Source organism: Miniopterus natalensis, chromosome 17 (assembly GCF_054644295.1).
Source record: "Miniopterus natalensis isolate mMinNat1 chromosome 17, mMinNat1.hap1, whole genome shotgun sequence".
Classification (NCBI taxonomy): domain Eukaryota; kingdom Metazoa; phylum Chordata; class Mammalia; order Chiroptera; family Miniopteridae; genus Miniopterus; species Miniopterus natalensis.
In genome coordinates this window covers 40834900-40841375 of record NC_142097.1, presented here as the reverse complement: position 1 = coordinate 40841375, position 6476 = coordinate 40834900, and positions in this window count along the sequence as shown.

The window sequence follows — 6476 nt, the reverse complement described above, 5'->3', positions numbered from 1 at the left end:
AGGGAGAGAAAGAAGGAAAGAAACCCAGCTCTTCTTTATAAACAGGTCAGTCCCGTGTTGTGGGAATGTGCCTGGGCCTCTCCTGGAGTGCGCAAGAGAGGAGACAGACAAAACGGGGCCGAGGTGGGGACGCGTGTTTTCCCCAATATTACTAAGCAACCGTGTCCTAAAATCGTCAGAGCCAGAGCCGGCATTTGTTTATCAGGAAGAAAACACTTGAAAAGGAGAATATTTAGCGGAAATGCGCTTGGGATTAGCAGGGTGGCTGTTTTTTTTTTCATTTCTTTTTTTTTTCTTTTAATGCTGTTTTGTTTTTCTTCTGGGTTGTTCAAGGTACTGACCTAGCACGCAGCCCGCTTTGCCAAGAAACTCTTTCCCTGCCTAATTAGCTTGTGGTATTGTTGGTGGTTCTGGGAAGGGAGGGGAGGGGGCGAGGCGGGCGGAGGGCAGGGCTTGGCGGGGCCCAATGGGGAGCTGCAGTTGGGGTGGGGGGAGCAGGGCTGGCCATTAGATGCGAGGTCTTGAAAAATCCCTCCGTAATTAATTTTCTCCTGCATTAATTAGAGAAATGTTGGACGGGGTGGAAGAGGGAGGGATTTCTTGCCCCTGGGCTGCTTTTCAGGGCGACTGAAGGGAAAGATGGTAATCTGGGGGAGAGTTGGCCCTGGCTGGGGTTTTCAGAAGACTACTGCCTGTGGGAGGGGAATCCGATTTAAACCAAGGTCGCAGGGAGGCATGGGCTTTATTTTAACGTGGACTGGATAATGGGTGACATACGTTCAGAAAGCCAGCGTGTGTGTGTGTGTGTGTGTGTGTGCCCCCGTCACTGCGTCTCAAACATTGCCCCTTGAATTCCGAATCCACAGCAATTTAGCAGAATTCCCTCCGAAGAGCTCCCTCTCCCCCCTCTTGCCCCCAGTCTCACAAGAAGTCCCACTCGAATGTAAATTAGAGTCCCTCTTGCCTGTATCCCCTCAAACGATTCTATTTTAGCCCTGACGGAAGACACAGTCATTTCCCCCCCATGCTTCTCTTCTTAAAAGAATCAGCTATGGTGACTCTCTTACAAGTAAGTGTCTGGCCCTGTGGAAAAGAGATCCCTGAGAAGATTCTAATAAAAGCTTCTGGAATCCACCAGCCCACAGACTTTCTATCCTGAGTCCCAATGTGTTGAAAATGACGTTCGGGAGGCAAGATGCCAGCACACTTCTGGACCTGGTGCCAACTCCCTGGTCCTGTTAGCTGCTCGTATGGAAATTTGAATCAAGCCCAGATTCTTCTAGACTCTGGTTTCGTATGGATTTTATTAATTTGACCAATGGCTTCATAGTTCTGTTTTAGCTGGTGGGCCACATCCAACAAGCCATGTTCTTGTGTCTTCGAGCCTGCCCTATGGCCAATGCCAGTTAATAATTCAGTGGCGTTTTCCCCAAGCGGGAGGGCAGCCTGCTGCAGGCTGTTACTCTTTTTAAATCGGTGAATTGGCAGTAAGGGTTCAAGCTCCAGGCTCAGGTGAAGGCACCCCTTGACTGCTTGCTGACTACAACGAGTAGATCTCCAGTAGAAAGAGGTCTCGTGGGAAAGACAGACCTGCTCAGGGAAACGAAGCTGGTGACCGGAGACAGGGGCATGGCCGACTCCCCTGGCTGGAGTTGTGTGTCTTCCATGTGTGCTTGTGTTATCCAGTTTGTGGTGACCGCTTTGCGTGTGCTTGAATATTTCTTGTTAATGTGACTTCTGATGACTTCTAAATTGTGTCACGACGCCACTGAGCTTCTGTGGAGTTTTCAGTTATTTGTAACTCAGAATGCCGTGTGCTCTGACAGATCCCACGGAGCAGAAACCTTTGCCTGGTTCTCTGATTATTTCCTTCAGATGGATTCCCAGCAGTGGAATTGCGGGGTTGAAGGTGAGGGCGATTTTCAGGCTCCTGATAACATATTGCCTAATTGCCTTCCAGAAACACTGTACCAGTTCGTGCTCCTCCCAGCAACGCACGAAATTGCCTCCTTACCCTGTTCTCACCAGCGGGGAGTACTATCATTAAAAACAGTTACCAAATTGATAGGCAAAGATTGCATTTTGTTGTTTTGATTTGGATTTCTTTGATTACTGGTGAGGTTAAGCATTTTTTTCATATGTTAAACACTTCTTCATATGTTTATGGCCGAGGGGAATCTTAATAATGGTCTTCAAGTGTACAGAGGGGTTATTTAGTCGATTGGGACCAGCTGTGTTAGAGAAGGAACCAGAAATGTTGAAACTTCAGCAAGAAAGCAATGGGCTGAAGGTCCTTGGATAAGGGATGGTCTATGAGGGATCAAAGGCTGAGGGAGATGGAGGCGCCGCTCAGAGCCCCTCTCAGGGAGCAAGGAGGCCAAGGAAAAGGGGCTACAAACTGTCAGGGTGCTTGCAGGCGCTGGGGACACCGCTCACGTTGACATGTGTTCACGTTTAAATGGTCACGAAAGGCCCATGAGAAACATGGGGCTTAGACGCAATTTATTATTAATTATCCCAAGTAGGACTGAAATCCTCACTGTAAAACCCTGGTGTCATGGCCACTGTGCTCTACTGCCTCAGAGAGAATGGATTCAGTGGGTGTCCCTGGCCTGCAGGTTCCTCAAGTTCTTTATAAACGAGGCTCCCGTAATTCCCGGCAAGACCCCTTGTCCCAGCCCAAACCATAGCACAGTTGCTTGCCACCAAGAGCTCTCTCTCCTCTCTGCTGTTGGTGCTTTTGTACTTTTTCTGAATGCACCGGGTGCATAGCTGGGCCTGCTTCCGTCTTTCCCCGCCTTTGTCCCCTGTCGCCACCCTCTTCCAGAGGAGCCACAAGTCTCAGGTGTGCGCTTCGTTCCAGACTGTCCTTCTCAGCAGCACACCGGCCAGGTCGGGCTGTGCTTTCTCCCGTCTCCGTCTTTCCCTGGCTGCGGGGAGGATGGTCGGGGAATGAAAACCCTCCTCAGGCTCTCCCAGGATGTCCTCTCCACCGCTCAATGGGAGCTTTGTCTTTGCAAAGAGCACACCTGAAACCCATCCGGCCGCGGCAATTGTCTGCCAGCTCCTGTGCCATTTGGATTCGGCCTCTGTTAGAGGTCTTGTAATTTAAACTTCCACCTGCTTATTAGAAATTCAAGGAAATGGTCTAATAATATTCATGGCCTCAGCCTCTTGTCCCCGCCTCCCTTTCTTTGCCAGTCTCATGACTCTCTTTGTAGGTTACTCTGAGATCCAGGTTGCAAACACCGTTAGGAGTTTATTCATCTTAAGCAAGTACAACAAATTGCTCAGGTGAGAGACTTCCAGGGTTATAAGGACGACGTGGCTGGAGGTGTTTTATTTGGGGGGAGGAACTGAAGGCTTCAACTCCAGTTCTTCTGCCCCTTGGGTTTTCAGCTGAGGATGTGAGCAGTCTCATCTTCTAGGTGCCTGGCATTCTTTAGCTGCCTGGGCAAACATGAGGTATTGCTCTCACTAGTGTTGCTATTAAGACAAACGATTTTTTAAAAAAAGAATAGCTTATTGATTTTTAGAGAGACAGAGAGGGAGAGAGAGAGAGAGGGAGACAGAGAAACATTGATGTGAGAGGGCAACATCAATCGGCTGCCTCCTGCCTGCCCCCTACTGAGGATCAAACCTGCAACCCGGGCATGTGCCCTGACCAGGAATTGAACCGGTGACCTCCTGGTTCTTAGGGTGATGCCCAACCAACCGGCCAGGGCAAAAGAATGGTTTTTCATCTCCACTTGTCATCTCTCACCCTCTGGAGAGTTGGCCCCCGTGAACCTGTGTGTGTGTGTGGGGGGGGGGGGAGGGTGGCTGGAGGCAGCAGCTATGCTTTGTTCATTTCCCTTAGAGATGACCATTCATATTCCAGCAACTCTGCCTCCCCCCCTCTGAGAAGGGAAGGCCCGCGTGCTGCCATGAACAAGGATGGGGAGCTCTGCTATTGCCCTGGGTCGCTGTGTGCGAGTTGGTTCTACCCACTGGGTTCACTTCCTTCCCTTTAACAATGATGGGCTTTTGGCCACCACAGTCCATTTCACCTCCAAAAGCCAGTGTTCCCACAGGGGCAAGCCATTTTCAGAGTGGCAGGCGACTTGTGTGGCCAGTGTTGTCAAAGTGCTGAGACTCTTTGGCCCTCCTTCCCCAGCCCTCAGCTCAACCATCCCAGGCTCTCTCGCTCAGCTTTGCCTCTCCTCTGAGCAGTTAAGGCAAGCCCTAAAGATGGCAACAGGTTCAGATACATGAAAGACAGTCCTCTAGGAAGCTGGTTCTCCAAGAGTGGCCCAGGACCAGCAACATCCCATTATCTGAGCATGTGTTAGAAATGCAAACCCTTAGATCCCACCCAAACCTACTGAATAAGACACTGTGGGGATGGGTCCCAGCAGTCTGAGTTTTAACAGGCCCTCTAGGTGGTTCAAATGCACGCTAGAGTCCCATGCCCACTGCTCTGGGCTAAATCTGCAGAGGTCAGTGGGAGAACACAGACACCCCTAAGTCCCCTTTGGTCCCATCACACACTGGAAAAAAGAGGGAATGGGCTCTCTTGTCCTCCTGTGGGTGGGATGGGGAGCCAGATCCTGCTGCAGAGGCCTGACATCTTCCAAATGAGCTCAGAAAAATGGGCTTCTCTCCCCTCTGGGTGTGGCAGCAAGATTGTTTGGATTTGGGAAAAAGGCTGCGTAAGAGTGAGAATGCAAGAAATAATCAAAGAAAGTATGGTTTTCCTCTGGGCCACACAATCAAACATTAAGTGTTGGCTTAGCAGTTAATAGTCATTATTATTCCTCCAACATGTATTATCTCAGAAACCACAGGGCATGGCTGGGTTGAAAGGAATTTAGAAGCAGAAGAAGGCATGGCTTGTGACCCCATGGTCAAGTTCAGTGTTGAGGCCTCCTGACTGCCCTTCGTAGCGATGAATGGAGATCTACCAGGGGCATCCCTCCCTTCATGCGGAGTTAAAGGGCCCTCTCTCAGGAGCGGACTCTCTAAGCAGCTGAATGTTAGATCCTTAATACACTGAAACCCATGTACCTGTAGACGCCTATAGACGCCTCAGTGCTGAATATTGCTAAAGACAAAACAAAACAAGACAACAAATAAACAGAGAAAGTCTTACAGAGCTCAACAGGGTCTTACCGTTCAATCCAGCAACTGTGCTCCTGGATATTTACCTAACTGGATTTGAAAACTTATGCTCAGCTCTCCGATGTTTACAGCAGCTTTATTCATGACCACCCAAACTGGGAGCAACTATGGCGTCCTTTAACAGATAAACGGATAGAGAAACTTTAATGCACGCATGCAGTGGAATAGCAAGAAATGCGCTCTTGGGCCGCGCAAAAGCACCGGTGAATCTTCGGTGCACGTTGCTCAGGGGAGGGAGCTCGTTTGAAAAGGCTGCATAGTGTGTATTCCATTTTTATGATATTCTGGAAAAGGCAAAAATATGGACAATAACAACAACAACAAAAACTAGTGCTTTCCAAAGGTTCGGGAGGGACAGGGCGTTACGCAGCTGGCACACGGAACTTTTAGGGCAACAGAACAATTCCGTTCAATACTGTAACGGTGGATACCCGACGCTGTTCTTTTTGTCAAAAGCCATCGAAGCTTGGCAGCCCAAAGGGCAAACCTTAATGTATGCAGTTAAAACAAAAGCATTTAGGAGGTGGGGGATCCCAGGATGGGATGCAGAATGTGACAAAAACATCTAACTGATACTGCAAATGTACACGCAGCCTCGCTGAAGGGGTAGGGAGGGCAGGGCTGGGCCTAAGTGACAACGCAAACGAGTCTGCCAGACCAGAGGCAAAGGCAACTGTGTGATTTTACCCAGATGGTAACACCGTTTCCCTAGGGGCGGGGCAGCAGTGCTGCTGCTGTTCCCCATGTGCCCTGGACGGGCAGGTAAGCACGCGGGCGGTGCGCGCTGGGGGCCTGGCTTCTCACCGTCGGAACGAACCTTACGGATAAGCAGTGGGAGGAGCTGGGACCATCCACGGGGTAAAGGATTAGCGTTGGAAATGTCAGGATGAACTCATGTTTAGCTTAATATAGGCGCAGATGATTACATGTATAAACATGAGATATGTACGCGTATGTGTGTGTGAAAACGTGGGTTGGTATACACATATAGATTTCCTTGCTCTGTCAACTGACAGGGCTTAGAATTAACAATACCCCAGTAGCCAATACCCCAGTAGTGCCCAGGTCTTTTAAAATATATATATATATGTTTTTATTGATTTTGGAGAGAGAGGAAGGTCTCTAGAGAGGGAGAGAAACATTGATATGAGAGAGAAACATCGATTGGTTACCCACCATGCACACCGCAACTGGGGACTGAACCCACAACTTGGGTATGTGCCCTGACCAGGAATCGAACCCGCAAACTTTTGGTGCATTGGAGGACGCTCCAACCAACTGAGCCACACCGGCCAGGGCAAGATCGTTTTTGCTAG